Below are 16,623 nucleotides of genomic sequence, written 5' to 3'. Positions count from 1 at the left end.
CCCAGGGACGGGGGAGCCTGGTGGGCTTCCGTCTATGGGGTCACACAGAGTCGGACACGACTGAAGTGACTTAGCAGCAGCAGCAGTTTGCTTCCATGACTTAGCTACTGTAAATAGTGCTGCTATGAACATTGGGGTGCATGTATCTTTTGAATTGTGTTTTTCTCAGATAAATGCCCAGGGATGGTATTGCAGGATCATATGCTAACTATTTTTTCATTTTTTAAAGAAACTCCTACTGTTCTCCATAGAAGTTATATCATTTACATTCCCACCAACAATGTAGGAGGGTTCCCTTTTGTCCTCACCCTCTCCAGCATTTAATTTCTCTCTGCCTCAACATTACTGTCTATAAAATGGGCTTGATAATAGTAGGCTCTATCTCCTGGGGTTGAGGTGAGCATCAGAGGAGTGGTTGTTTGTGACATTCTTAGAAGAGAGCCTGGCACACAGGGAAAGCTCCAAGGTTTGGCTGTTACTCAAATTCTTTGATATTCTTCCCTTCAAGAGGGGGAACCTAATCCTTCCCTTCTCGGGTGTGAGCTGGACAGAGTGACTTGCTTCTAAAGGTCAGAGAAAGGAAAGATGTGGCATTGCATGGTGTCTGAGGCATCTGAGAGTGTAACAGTCATGGTGGTTTCCCCTCTTTCTTTCCAGGATAATTCACTGGGTGGGGTGGGGGGAAGCTGGTTTATCATGTTGTGAGGACACTCAAGTAGCACTGTGGAGAAGCCAGCAAGAGGGGGAGCCAAGATTCCAACCAATAACTTGACAATGATTTCCTGAGAAGACCTGATCCAGCTCTATCCAGTTAAGCCACTTTCAGACTCCCAACCCTCAGCAACAGCAAAGAAAATAAAAATGTGTTTGAATCCTGTTACAGTTGGAGAACAACTTTTTACATAGCAAAAGCTAACCGATACACTCAGAAGCAATAGTCCTTGTCAGTTTTTTTTTTTAAAAGGATAATCATTACATCACAGGGTTTAAAGTTTAATGTGATAAAACCCTAAATCCTTCCTGACCAAAAGAAGTAAAAAATGCTCAATACTCTCAGTTATTATTGACATTATTATTATCCCACCATGCTACGTGGCCACAGTTACTCATCAGAAGTGTGGTGCCCGTAAACACTGAATCGGAAGAGTCAGCAAGTCATTTCAGGCAGGACTTTCCAGTATGTGTGAGCTGGTTGAGACCTTCTCTGTAGGGCAACAGAAGACATTTCAGCAAGGGAGTAACGGTCACGCTGACATCTTACAACACTCACGTTGTGTAGCCTGGGTGTCAGGCAGGATGTGGTCATGGGTGGGGAGATGGGGAGAAGAAAAGGGTAATGACCTGGACTAGGGCAAGGGCTGTGGAGATGGAGACGAACAGCAGAATGGGGGGAATGTCTGGATGTGGGCAGGGAGTCTGGGACCAGTAGAGGAACTGACTTTTGGAGACTGGACTAAAGAATCAGAAGGTTTTCAATCAAGCGCAGATTCCCCAGGGGGGATGGGGTGGGATGAGGTGATGTATGGGTTCCCTGCTGCACCGAAACAAATTGCCACAAACTTAGTGGCTTGCAACAACACAAATTTATTACATTACAGGTCTGGAGGTCAGAATCCCAAATGAGTTTTAGAGGGCCTGAAATCAAGACGTCAGGGAGGGCTGCGTTCCTTTTGGAGGTTCTAAGGAAGAGTCCATTCTTTGCCTTCTCCAGCTGCTGGAGGTAGTCCATATTCCTTGGTTCAAAGCCCCCTCCTCCATCTTCAAAGCCAGTAGTGTGGTATCTTCTAAATCTATCTCTCTGTCCCTCTGTCACACACATTCACTCCATGCTGGATGAATAGACAGACAGACAGACAGATTAACAGACAATAGATAAACAGACAGACAATAGATGATAGATAGACAGTAAGTAGATAGATTTCTGTCTTCAACCTCTCTCTCTTCATCTCCCTCTCTCTGACCTTCCTTCCTTCCCACTTAAAAGGACTTTGTGAGTACATTAGACCTACTCAGATAATCCAGAATAACCTCCTGTTTTAAGATCCTTAGCTTCATCACACCTGCAAAGTCCTTTTTGCTGTATAAGGTCATATATTCACCAATTCTGGGGACTAGAATGTGGTCAGCTGGCTGGGGTTGGAAGGGAGGCTCATTATTCTACCAACTACAGAGAGGGTCTGGGGTCGTGGTGAGTGATTGAGGATTGAAGGTGCCAGTCATCATTCAAACACTAAAGAGGTGACCAAGGCTATGAAATCTGGATGGCAGAGATCCTCTAGGGATGAGAGGGGGTGTAAGGAGAGAAGAAAGGGAAGGAAATGTTCAACTCTACTCAAGTGGCTTGCGGAAGACTAACCTTTGTGACTTTCCTGGCAAAGGGGAAATTGAAGGGACATTCATGACTCAAGAAGTCAGTTTGGAGAGGCCCCAGAGACATCACTCAACTGTACTCTTAACGAGAGTTTGGGGGGAAGGGTGACTCCAGGGCAGCTCTGCCTGACTAAACTGTGTTCCTCCTATACCCTAAATCCTCCCGTGGCTCCCTATTAATCTCAGGATGAAGTGCAGACTCATTAATACAGCACTCAAGACCCTGCCTAATATACCCAGTGAAAGTGTCAGTCACTCAGTTGTGTCTGACTTTTTGCAACCCCCATGGACTATAGCCCACCAGGTTCCTCTGTCCATGGAAATTTCCAGGTAGGAATACTGGAGTGGGTAGCCATTCCCTTTTCCAGGGACTTTCCCAACCCAGGGACTGAACCTGGGTCTCCTGCATTGCAGGCAGATTCTTTACCATCTGAGCCACCAGGAAAGCCCATTTATACCCAGAGAAAACCATAATTCAAAAAGATACCTGCACCCCAGTGTTCATAACAGCACTATTCACAACAGCCAAGACACAGAAGCACCTGAATGTTCATCGACAGAGGACTGGATAAAGAAGATGGGATATTTATATACAGTGAAATGCTGCTCCACTATAAAAAAAAGAACAAAATAATACCATTTGCAGCAACATCGATGGACCTAGAGATTGTCATGCCGAGTGAGACAGAGAAGAACAAATATCATATGGTATCGCTTATATATGGAATCTGAAAAATATGGTACAAATAAACTTATTTACAAAACAGAAATAGAGTCATCGACATAGAAAACAAACTTATGGTTACTGGAGGGAAAGGTTGGGTGGGAGATAAATTGGAACACTGGGAGTGACGTATACACGTGACTCCATATAAAATAGATAACTAATAAGGACCTACTGTATAGCACAGGGAATTCTATTCAATACTCTGTAATGACCTATATGGGGAAATAATTTTAAAGAGTGGATATATGTATGTTTAACTGATTCACTTTGCCGTACAGCAGAAACTAACACAACTTTGTAAATCAACAATACTCCAATAAAAAATTATAATAAAAAATTAAAATAATATGCAAAAATAAACTCAAAATGGATTAAAGACCTAAATGTAAGACAAGAAACTATAAAATTCTTAGAGGAAAACAACTCTCTATGACATAAATCCTCTATGACCTCCTTCCTAGAGTAATGGAAATAAAAACAAAAAATAAACAAGTGGGATCTAATTCAACTTAAAATCTTTTTCACAGCAAAGGAAACCATAAACAATGCAAAAAGACAACCTTCAGAATGGGAGAAAATAGTAGCAAATAAAATAACTGATAAAGGTTTAATTTCCAAAATATACAAGCAGTTCATGCAACTCAATACCAGAAAAACAAACAACCCAATCAAAAAGTGGGCAGAAGACCTAAACAGACATTTCTACAAAGAAGACATACAGATGGCTAATAAACACATGAAAAGATGCTCAACATTGCTCACTATTAGAGAAATGTAGATTAAACCGACAATGAGATATCATTTCATGCCAGTCAGAATGGCCATCATTAAAAAGTCTACACGCAATAAATTCTGGAGAGGGTTTGGAGAGAGGGGAACCCTCTTGCACTATTGCTGGGAATGTAAATGGATACAGCTGCTATGGAAGACAGTATATATATTCCTTAAGAAGCTAGAAATATAACTACCATATGACCCAACAATCCCACTACTGGGCACATACCTTGAGGAAACCATAATTGAAAAAGACACATGTACCCCAATGTTTATTGCAGTGCTATTTATGATAACTAGAACACAGATATTAAAAAGCAGAGATATTACTTTGCCAACAAAGGTTTGTCTAGTCAAGGCTATGGTTTCTCCTGTGCTCATGTATGGATGTGAGAGTTGGACTATGAAGAAAGCTGATTGCCAAAGAATTGATGCTTTTGAACTGTGGTGCTGGAGAAGACTCTTGAGAGTCCCTTGGACTGCAAGGAGATCCAACCAGTCTATTCTAAAGGAGATCAGTCCTGGGTGTTCATTGGAAGGACTGATGCTAAAGCTGAAGCTCCAATACTTTGGCTACATCATGTGAAGAGTTGACTCACTGGAAAAGACCCTGATGCTGGGAGGGATTGGGGGCAGGAGGAGAAGGGGACGACAGAGAATGAGATGGCTGGATGGCATCACCGACTCGATGGACATGAGTTTGGGTGAACTCCGGGAGTTGGTGATGGACAGGGAGGCCTGGTGTGCTGCAGTTCACCGGGTCACAAAGAGTCAGACACGACTGAACGACTGAACTGAACTGAGAACATGGAATCAACCTAGATGTCGATCAATGTTTATCCAGATGAATGGATAAAAAAGTTGTGGTACATATATACAATGGAACATTACTAAGCCATATAAAGGAACACATTTAAGTCAGTTCTGATGAGATAGATTAACTTAGAGCCTTTTACACAGAGTGAAGTAAGTCAGAAAGAGAAAAACAAATATTGTATACTAGTGCATATATTGGAGAAGGCAATGGCAAGCCACTCCAGTACTCTTGCCTGGAAAATCCCACGGATGGAGGAGCCTGGTAGGCTGCAGTCCATGGGGTCGCTAGGGGTCGGACGTGACTGAGTGACTTCACTTTTGCTTTTCACTTTCACACATTGGAGAAGGAAATGGCAACCCACTCCAGTGTTCTTGCCTGGAGAATCCCACGGACGGGGGAGCCTGGTGGGCTTCCGTCTATGGGGTCACACAGAGTCGGACACGACTGAAGTGACAGCAGCAGCAGCAGTGCATATGTATGAAACTGAGAAAGACGGCACTGAAGAACCTACTTGCAGGACAGCAGTGGAGAAGCAGACGTAGAGAACAGACTTGTGGACACGGGGGCAGGAAGGGAGAGTGTGACGTAGAGTAGCATGGAAACATGTGTACCAACATATGTGAAACAGATAGCCAGTGGGAATTTTGTGTATGACTCAGGGAACTCAAACCAGGACTCTGTGACAACCTAGAGGGGTGGGATGTGATGGGAGGTGGGAGAGAGGAAGGGGACATATGTATACCTATGGGTGATTCATACTGATGTATGGCAGAAACCAACACAATATTGTAAGCAATTATTCTTCAATTAAAAATAAATAGATTTGTAAAACTTAAAAGAACAATGCAAACACACACACACACAAAAAAAGACCCTGACTAGCCTTATACTGGTCCACCTCCGGCCTCGTTGCTCCCTCATCCCTCCAAAGCTCCAGTCATCCTAAACTAACCCAAGTCTCCTGTAATGGACACTGTTGGTGGCCTTGTCCAGCCACCTTTAGCTGCTGGAGCACCCATCCCCCAGTTTCGGTTTCTGTGGGTGTTGCCTGCTAACAGCTCACAGCTTCCCCTTCTCCAGACAACTGCTCTTCAGTTCAATGCCTGCAGAAACCCTCAGACCCAATCCATGGCCAATAACCGATGGTTGTGAAGTTCAAAATCTCGCCCCAAGGTCAAATCAACTCGGGGGTGTTATTCAGGCTCCAGGGAGTCCTGTGGGATCAGGCTAAGCCTAGGCTCCAGGTAGAACCACCTCCTTGCTCAACTCTTTCTTCCATCTTACCCTCCTCCCCTGCTTATTGAATTTCTATGCAGAATATATCATGTGAAATGCTGGGCTGGGTAAATCACAACCTGGAATCAAAATTGCTGGAAGAAATATCAACAACCTCAGATATGCTGATAATTCCACTCCAATGGCAGAAAGCCAAGAACTAAAGAGCATTTTCATGAGGATAAAAGAGGAGAGTGAAAAAGTTGGCTAGAAGCTCAACATTCAAAAAACTGATATCATGGCATCTGATCCCATCTGCTGCTGCTACTGCTAAGTCACTTCAGTCGTGTCCGACTCTGTGTGACCCCATAGACGGAAGCCCACCAGGCTCCCCCATCCCTGGGATTCTCCAGGCAAGAACACTGGAGTGGGTTGCCATTTCCTTCTCCACTGGGCCCATCACTCCATGGCAAATAGATGGGGGAAAAGTGGAAACAGTGACAGACTTTATTTTCTTTTCAAAAAATTAGCATTTTTATTAAATCAAGTTAAAAAAACATTCACTGTAGTCAACAAGGGTTTTAACAAAACCAAAATATACCTTTTTATACAACATATGTATATATTAGTAGCAAACTACTTCTGAGATTTTATGTTCTTTTAGTTATTTATTTTAAAGAAAGCATAAACAATTGTATTAGTATGGAATGTCAGCTAATCCACTCTTTAGCTTTATTCTGTGATTTGGGCCTTCTAGTACAGTTATTTTATGACTTTAATTAATACTAAGAATGAACTCAATTTTGTCTAAAATATAGTGAAACAGAGTAGCTGGTAGGATCCATCTCACTACTATAGTCCTGCATTATCTTTCTGATAACAAATGAGCACCATACAAACATATAATTGTGTAGGTATGTAAACTCAATTTTTAAGGTGTCATAGTAGCCAAGTAGACAACTTAGCATTTGACTGTTACTTTAAAAATTTGGTAACAAACAAAATTTTAATCAACTCAGATAAACACATCAACCCCATATTACTTGTCCCTTTTAAAAATCTTAATAGAAATTCTGCATATAACCAGACAAACTGCATGCTTCCATGTGTATATACACATACAAAAGTGCATGTATATATACACACACATCTTTAGCTTTGAACAAATTTCTAAATTGAGATGAAGTCAAACCTCTCATTTAAATATATATAGAGAATGTAATATCACCAACTGCAAGTTTCTAATAAAAGTTTCATCATAGCTAGCCAGCAATTCTGTTATTGAAAGTTCTGAAGCCAAAGAGCTGTAATTCAGCTTACTGTACTATAGGCTTACAAATTAGTCAGCCAAACAAACAAGATTTGACATTACCAACTGTCCACCAAAGAAATCAATTTTTCTCTTGATATTTCCTTCTAACAGCAAAAAGGAAATATCTATACAATGAGCTTTTGCTTTTTAAAGAGTTAAAATTATTAAAGAAATCTCACTGGTCTTCAAAAATACTAAACATTATATAAATACAATTTTCTTATAGCTGAATTCTTCAGCTAGAATCTGTATTTTAAAAAGTTTTCTTTGGATTGTTTCATTTAGCACTTCAAGTCTCCATTTGCAACTCAAATAACTGGCTCAGTTTTGTTAGGTTTATATTAATCACATCATTCAGAATTTGGTACTGGAAAATCTCATGGATGGAGGAGCCTGGTGGGCTGCAGTCCATGGGGTCGTGAAGAGGTGGACACCACTGAGCAACTTCACTTCACTTCACTTACCTGTGTACAATGATGTCAATGGGAGGAACTGCACCAAATTTCAAAAGCAAGGAAAATTCAAGAATATGTAATGCAAAAAAGTTAAGTACAATAGGGATTCTCTTTTCACTATTAATGAAATATAATCCTTTTAATGTTTATAAAGATAATGTCCTAAGCTTTATCTTTTAATTTATCAAAAGAATTAAGTTTTTACATGGCTCACCTTTATTTTTCAATTAAAAAACTAAAACAATAGACTGAATTACTTTTAGTAATATACACATCAAGTTATTGAAATGGTGACTTCATGTAGTTTTCTCCTTAAAGATGGCACTTGCAGGTACAAAGATGCAGACATGTCTACAGCCTTCAGATGTTTGCTTGAAAAGATTCTTCAACAGCAGTTTGATACTGGGTTTCCTCATCTAGCTGAAGAGTCACAAATTCTCCATAATCAAACTGATGTCTTTGATTTAGATGACTAATAAAATTTCTAGTAACCTGGCTAGGATCTCCCCAAGGAAGAGATACACAAATAGGACACGTCACAGGAACTATCTGAAATAGGTGATTACTGTTACAATGATCCAGTAAACGCTGTCTGGTAAAATTTGATTCTTGACACAAGGGACACTTCAAGGTAGGATGCCCAGAAGAACTTGTATTCCCTTGGTAAGTTTCTGTGTTATCAGATGCAGAGTTTCACTCCTGTTACTGTTCCCTACTGAATCTTGAGAGATCTGAAAGTTTGGAATGATAGAAGAAACACCATGTTCATCTTGATACTTCTTACAAGATTTGTAATGATGTCTCATGCGACAGAATTTGATCTGTTTTGCACAGCATCTGCAGCTACCAGAAAATTTCCTCATGATATTTTCAAGGTCTAAGGCCCGTTCAGACACGCTCTCTCTCTTCTAGTCACATTTCCACGACAGAGGGGACAATGTATTCTGCTTTCTCTCATTGCAGTCAGGAAACACTTTCTACAGAAAATGTGCTGACAGGCCACAGTCCGCACAGGCGTTTTGAGCACCTCCTGACAGACGGGGCAGTAGAAATTGTCTTCGGTGTAGGACGTGGCCACAGAGAGCTCCTCGGCCATGGTGGGGGACGAAGGATGGAGGCGATGGCGGCGGCAGCGGCCGAGGTGGTGGTGGTGGCCAGGGGCCCCAACAGACTTCATCTTCTTGGGCTCCAAAATCACTGAGGACCGTCAGTGACTGTAACCATGGAATTTAAAAGATGCTTGGTCCTTGGAAGGAAAACTATGACAAACCTAGAGAGCGTGTTAAAAAACAAAGACATCACTTTGACGGCAAAGGTCCAGGTAGTCAGAGCCATGGTTTTCCCAGTAATCACACATGGATGTGAAAGCTTAACCATGAAGAAGGCTGAGCGCCAAAGATCTGATGCTTTCGAACTGTGGTGCTGAAGAAGAATCTTGAGAGTCCCTTGGACATCAAGGAGATCAAACCAGTCAATCATAAAGGAAATCAACCCTGAATATACATTCGAAGGACTGATGCTGAAGCTGAAGGTCCAATATTTTGGCCACCTGATGAGAAGAGCCAACTCATTGGAAAAGACCCTGATGCTGCGAAAGATTGAAGGCAAAAGAAGGGGGCAATAGTGGATGAGGTGGTTAGATGGTTTCACTGACTCAATGGACATGAGTTTGAGCAAACTTCAGGAGATAGAGAAGGACAGAGAAGCCTGGTGCTGCAGTCCATGGGGTCACAAAGAGTTGGACACAACTTAGAGGGTTAGCACAGAAACCCCCTTCCCCTCACTCATCCTCTGCTATGCCCTCCATCAATCAACCCCAAAATAAGAATCCTCATGGAAGAGTCAGCTTCCAGGGGAGCCTAAGAACCCCTTCCCACCATTAGACACTAAGCTGTCTCCAACAACACAAGAGAAGACTCTACACATGGACATCACCAGATGGTCAACACTGAAATCAGATTGATTATATTATTTTCAGCCAAAGATGGAGAAGCTCTATACAGTCAGCAAAAACAAGACTGGGAGCTGTCTGTGGCTCAGATCATGAACTCCTTATTGCCAAATTCAGACATAAGTTGAAGAAAGTATGGGAAATCACGAGACCATTCAGATATGACCTAAATCAAATCCCTTATGGTCATACAGGGGAAATGACAAATAATCAAATTCAAGGGATTAGATCTGATAGAGTGCCTGAAGAACTATGGATGGAGGTTCGTGACACTATACAGGAGGCAGTGATCAAGACCATCCCCAAGAAAAAGAAATGCAAAAAGGCAAAATGGTTGTCTGAGGAGGCCTTACAAATCGCTGAGAAAAGAAAAGAAGCTAAAGGCAAAGGAGAAAAAGAAGATATACCCATTCGAATGCAGAGTTCCAAAGAATAGCAAGGAGAGATAACAAAGCCTTCCTCAGTGATCAATGCAGAGAAATAGAGGAAAACAATAGAATGGCAAAGACTAGAGATCTCTTCAAGAAAATTAGAGATACCAAGGGAACATTTCATGCAAAGATGGGCTCGATAAAGGACAGAAATTGTATGAACCTAACAGAAGCAGAAGATATTAAGAAGAGACAGCAAGAAAACACAGAAGAATGATACAAAAAAGATCTTCACGCCCAAATAATCACGATGGTGTGATCACTCACCTAGAGCCAGACATCCTGGAATGCAAAGTCAAGTAGGCCTTAGGAAGCATCACTATGGACAAAGCTAGTGGAGGTGATGGAATTCCAGTTGAGCTATTTCAAATCCTAAAAGATGATGCTGAGAAAGTGTTGCACTCAATTCGCCAGCAAATTTGGAAAACTCAGCAGTGGCCACAGGACTGGAAAAGGTCAGTTTTCATTTCAATCCCAAAGAAAGGCAATGCCAAAGAATTTTCAACTACCACACAATTGCACTCATCTCACACGCTAGCAAAGTAATGCTCAAAATTCTTCAAGCCAGGCTTCAACAGTACATGAACCTTGAACTTTCAGATGTTCAAGCTGGTTTTAGAAAAGGCAGAGGAACCAGAGATTAAATTGCCACATCCACTGGGTCATTGAAAAAGCAAGAGAGTTCCAGAAAAACATCTACTTCTGCTTTATTGACTATGCCAAAGCCTTTGTGTGGATCACAACAAACTATGGAAAATTCTGAAAGAGATGGGAATACCAGACCACCTAACCTGCCTCTTGAGAAATCTGTATGCAGGTCAAGAAGCACAGTTAGAACTGGACATGGAACAGCAGACTGGTTCCAAATTCGGAAAGGAGTACATCAAGGCTGTATATTGTCACCCTGCTTATTTAACTTATATGCAGAGTACATCATGAGAAATGCCAGGCTGGATGAAGCACAAGCTGGAATCAAGGTTGCCAGAAAAATTATCAATAACCTCAGATATGCAGACGACACCACCCTTATGGCAGAAAGTGAAGAACTAAAGAGCCTCTTGATGAAAGTGAAAGAGGAGAGTAAAAAAGTTGGCTTAAAACTCAACATTCAGAAAGACTAAGGTCATGGCATCTGGTACCATCACTTCATGGCAAATAGATGCGGAAACAATGGAAACAGTGACAGACTTTATTTTGGGGGGCTCCAAAATCACTGCAGATGGTGACTGCAGCCATGAAATTAAAAGACACTTACTCCTTGAAAGAAAAGTTAAGACCAACCTAGACAGCATATTAAAAAGCAGAGACATTACTTTGCCAGTGCTTCCCTGGTGGCTCAGTCGGTAAAGCGTCTGCCTGCAATGCAGGAGATCTGGGTTCGATCCCTGGAGAAGGAAATGGCAACCCATTCCAATATTCTTGCCTGGAAAATTTTATGGATTAAGGAGCCTGGTGGGCTACAGTCCACGGAGTCGCAAAGCGTCGGACACAACTGAGCGACTGCTTACTTTGCCAACAAAGGTCCATCTAGTCAAAGCTATGGTTTTTCTAGAAGTCATGTATGGATGTGAAAGTTGGACTATAAAGAAAGCTGAGTGCCAAAGAATTGTTGCTTTTGAACTATGATGCTGGAGAAGACTCTTGAGAGTCCCTTGGACAGCAAGGAGAGCCAACCAGTCAATCCTAAAGGAAATCAGCCTTGAATATTCATTGGAAGGACTGATGCTGAAGCTGAAACTCCAATACTTGGCCACCTGATGTGAAGAACGGACTCATTGGAAAAGAGTTGGGAAAGATTGAAGGTGGGAGAAGAAGGGGATAACAGAGGATGACATGGTTGGATGGCATCACTGACTCAATGGACATGAGTTTGAGTAGGCTCTGGGAGTTGGTGATGGACAGGGAAGCCTGGCATGCTGCAGTCCATGGGATCACAGAGTCAGACACGACTGAGCAATTGAACTGAACTGAATTGAACTGTCTCAAGAACTGAGGTCTGTCACGGATTCTCATGGGTCCCATATCCTATGTATGTTTCCCATGTAAATATCACCTCTTGAGAGGGCAGCAGAGCTTTCCAGTGTAAATATCACTTCTTCCAGGGAGACTTCCCATGTAACTATCACCTCCACCAGGGAGCCTTCCAGTGTAATTATCATCTCCCCCAAGAAGCTTTCCCAAATAAATGTTACCTCTTACAGGAAACCCTCCCTGCCCTCCATTTCAAGATTAGGGACTTTTATGCTTCCCCAAATCCCAACGCTCATCATGATCTATGCTTATTGGAAGGGATGAAAGTGAAGTGTTAGTTGCTCCATCGTTTCCGACTCTTTGCAACCCAATGGACTATAGCCCACCAGGCTCCTCTGTCCATGGAATTCTCCAGGCAAGAAAACTGGAGTGAGTTGCCATTTTCTTCTTCAGGATAACTTTCCGATCCAGGGATAGAACCCGAGTTTCCTGCATTACAGACAGACTCTTTACTGTCTGAGCCATCAAGTCTGCTTCCCTCAAAGACTGGGAGCATCACAGAGGCTGGAAAGGGATCCTGTGGGACACTGTATGCTAGAAAATGAAGAAACAAAAGAAGAAGAAGAAAAAAGGGGAACTAATGAATATCCTGATCCTCCCCTGACCCCAGAAAGATGATTAGAGATTTGACGCATTTGGGGGTAAGCAGCAGCAGCCTTTCTACTGGACTAAGGAAAAGAAGCCCTGAGAGGGAAACAGATGGTAAAGGCCAAAGCCACTGCTTCTCTGAATGATTCCTAGTTACCTAGGGCCCCTCAGACCCCTGCCAAGTAGGGATGATTTATTGACAATCCCCCAGAACCATGCCCAATTCAATGACTCCCTAGGATGACTCTTAGAACTTGGCATATAGCCATCCTTTCAGTGAGATACAAAGCAAATCAACAAGAGGCAAATACTGGCACTTCCCTTGTTGTCCAGTGGTTCAAACTCCATGCTTCCAAGACAGGGGGCCTGGGTTCGATCCCTGGTTGGGTAACTAAGATCCAAATGCCACATGCTGAAGAGAAAAAAAATACATTAAAAAACAAACAAACAAAAAAACCCAAGAAGAATGGGTTGAAGTCCAGAGGAAATTAGGTTCAATCTTCCAGGGTTGCCTAGGGCCAGGAGTGGAGGGAGGGGAGGATGATCAAAGGGATGAAGAAAATGTAGGAGGAATGACGGAAATGTTCTCTATCTCTAATGCAGCAGAGTTTGTCAAAATGCATCAAATCTTATACTGTGAAAAGAAACAGTTTGTTGTATGTAAATCACTCTCTTGATAAAATTGCTAAGATTAACTCCAAAATGAAGAGTACCCAGCATTCTGTCAAATTATTTTATTGTTCATGCCACATGAAGGGACCAAATTGTTAGATTTTGCATACTATGTATAAAGGGACCAAATTATTCTTATACTATATAAATGGATCAGAAGACATGTGCTTAGAGGATCGCTAGTGAATTGTGTCCTCTTTTTCATTTAAGCATCTGTTTAAATAGGTAGCCAATCTTGGGACTTTCCTGGTGATCCAGTGGCTAAGACTCTGAGCTCTCAGTGCAGGGGATGGGGATTTGATCCCTGGTCAAGTCATTAGATCCCTTGTGTTGCAGTTAAAGGTCCCACATGCTGCAACATAGTTCAAAGATCTTGCAGTGCCCCAACTTGAGCCAGGCATAGCTAAAGAAATATTTTTAAAAATAGATAGCTGATCTTATTTCAAAACTATAAATACACAACTATAAAGACCTCAGAAAGCTTAGAAACAATCTAAATGTACACTCCCTTTAAAACTGAAATGAAACAACAAACACTAGTACAGTTCGTGTTTCCTAACTGCACCCGGACAGATAAGAAATGTTCCTTGGAAGTCCTTCTTCATCCACAGTAACAACATGGTTACACCCATGAACCTACACAGTGAACATGTATCAATCTCATGTGACCTAATGGAACATTCCTCTCTGAGTGCATTGCTGGTGTTTGCAGGCATTACTGCACACCTACTCTCCCTCTGCAAAGTGACTGCAGAAACGGTTCTCCGAATGGTTTTCTAGTGATTATTCCACCTCACGGCTAGAGGGACTGTAAGGAGACCTCATTTGGACAGAACCAAAAGTATCAGCAGAAGAGGATGTGGACATGCAGAGCTGTGAGAGAAAAATAAGAAGTCTTCCTATTTGCTCCCCAAACACAGGGTAATTAGGGGCCAGAATTGGAAGAAGCAATTCTCCAAGAGCGTGAGAAGAAAGTGGGCCTCCAGGTCTGAGCCTCTGCAACTGTCAAAGATTCTGGAAGGAGTGGAACATCAGAAGGAGACAGTCCATGAGGACTTCCCTGGAGGTCCAGTGGTTAAGCCTCTGTGCTTCCAATGCAGGAGGCAAACGTTCAGTCCCTGGTCAAGAAACTAGATCCCACATGCCACGTGGCATGGCCATAAAGGAACAGGACAGCCCAAACAAGGGACAGTTCTGTCCATGAGCTTAGAATACACTGGCAGATGGAACTAGTATCAGTGCATTCATGTGCTGGGGCTTTCCGTAACAAAATACTACAGGTGGTGCTAGTGGTAAAAAAACAGCATGCCGAAGAGGAGACACAAGAGCTGGGTTTCATCCCTGGGTCAGGAAGATCCCCAGGAGGAGGAAATGACAACCCACTCCAGTATTCTTGCCTGGAGAATCCCATGGACAGATGAGCCTGGCAGGCTACATGGAGTCACAAGAGTCAGATGCAATTGAGCACTCGTGTGTGCTCACACACACACACACACACGTAGGTGGCTTAAGCAACAGATATTCTCTCATGGTCTGGAGGCTGCTGCCCACAGTCAAGATGTCAGCAGGGCTGGGTCTCTCTGTGACCTCTCTCCTCATCTTGTAGGCAACCGTCTCCTCCCTGTGTCCTCACAGGGTTGTCCCTCTGCTCAGGTGTCCGTGTTCTAATTTCCTCTTCTCTTAAGGACACAGTCCTTCTGGATCAGAGCCCACCCTAACGACCTCATTTAACTTCATCACCTCTGTGAAGACCCCCATCTCCAAGAACAGTCACATTCTGAAGACCTGGTGGTGAAGACTTCAACAAACATGTTTTGTTGGGTGATGGGGACACATTTCAGTCCATCACACTCATGTTCCAGCTCCAACCACTTCGCATGTGACCTTAAAATGTGATATCCTCTTTGATCCTCAGTTTTCTCATCTACTGAAAAATATGTCTACTTCTGGAAGGAACCTAAATGTCCGTTGACGGAGGAGTGGATAAAGAAAATGTGGCATATCTATACGACAGAATACTACTCAGCCATGAAAAAGAATGAAATCATGTCATTTATAGCAACATACATGGGCCTAGAGATTCTCATACTAAGTGAAGTAAATCAGACAGAGAAAGACAAATATCATATGTGGAATCTAAAAAATGATACAAATGAACTTATTTACAAAACAGAAATAGACTCACAGACATAGAAAACAAACTTATGGCTACCAAAGGGGAAGAGGGAGGGATAAATTCAGAGTTTAACAGATACACACTACTATATATAAAATAAACAAAGGTCTTACAGTAGAGCACACGAAACTATATTCAATATCTTGTAATAATCTATAAAGGAAAACAATCTGAAAAAGAATATGATGTAGAGATATACAGATAGATGGAGGAATAACTGAATCACTTTTCTGTATGCCTGAAATATTATAAATCAACTGTACTCCATTTAAAAATTAATTTAAAAAGTATACATGTCTACTTCAAATGGTAATCATAGAGATGAAATGAAGTAACATAGCACTTAGCCAAAGCACTTAGAGTAACAAAATACATAGTAAACATGCATCAGCTATGTTATCACTATTATAACACACTGCATACATCTACATCCATGTATACATATATTATTAGGCTTCCCTAGTGGCTCAGTTGGTAAAGAATCCGCCTGCAATGCAGGAGTTACGGGTTCGATCCCTGGGTCAGGAAGATCCCCTGGAGGAGGAAATGACAACCCATTCTGGTATTCTTGCCTGGGAAATCCCATGGACAGAGATTTTCACATGTCATGAAATATTGTTCTTGTTTTGATTTTCTTCAACCGTTTTTTTTCTTTTTGGCTGAACCATGCGACTTGCGGGATCTTAGTTCCCCTCTCAGGCATCGACTCCACGCCCGCTGCAGTGAAAGTGCTGAGTGCTAACTGCTGGACTGCCAGGGAATTCCCTCTTCATCCATTTAAATGTAAAGAACACATAGAAGCACTATTCACAATAACCAAAAGGTGGAAACAGCCCAAATATCTGTCAACAGATGAGTGGATATACAAAATATGCCATATCTCTCTGTTACATAACAGATCAGCTCTTCACACTGAGTGGCCAAAGCATTGCCGCTTCAGCATCAGCCCTGACGCTGGGAAAGACTGAAGGCTAAAGGAGAAGGGGGCGATAGAGAATGAGAAGGTTGGATGGCATCACCGACTCAAAGGACATGAGTTTGAGAAAACCCTGGGGAATCGTGAAGGACAGGAAAGCCTGGGGTGCTGCAGTCCATGGGGTTGCA

The 16,623-nt window shown here is 42.2% G+C and overlaps 1 pseudogene; it reads right to left on the bottom strand.

Annotated features, from left to right (window-relative positions):
- Positions 1–7,942: 7,942 nt before the first annotated feature.
- LOC129559508 (E3 ubiquitin-protein ligase RNF138 pseudogene) lies at positions 7,943–8,878 on the bottom strand (annotated as a pseudogene).
- Positions 8,879–16,623: the final 7,745 nt, after the last annotated feature.

This window comes from Moschus berezovskii, chromosome 8 (assembly GCF_049115385.1).
Source record: "Moschus berezovskii isolate FMDL1 chromosome 8, NW_MosBer_1.0, whole genome shotgun sequence".
Lineage (NCBI taxonomy): Eukaryota > Metazoa > Chordata > Mammalia > Artiodactyla > Moschidae > Moschus > Moschus berezovskii.
This window is presented reverse-complemented; position numbering and strand designations above follow the sequence as displayed.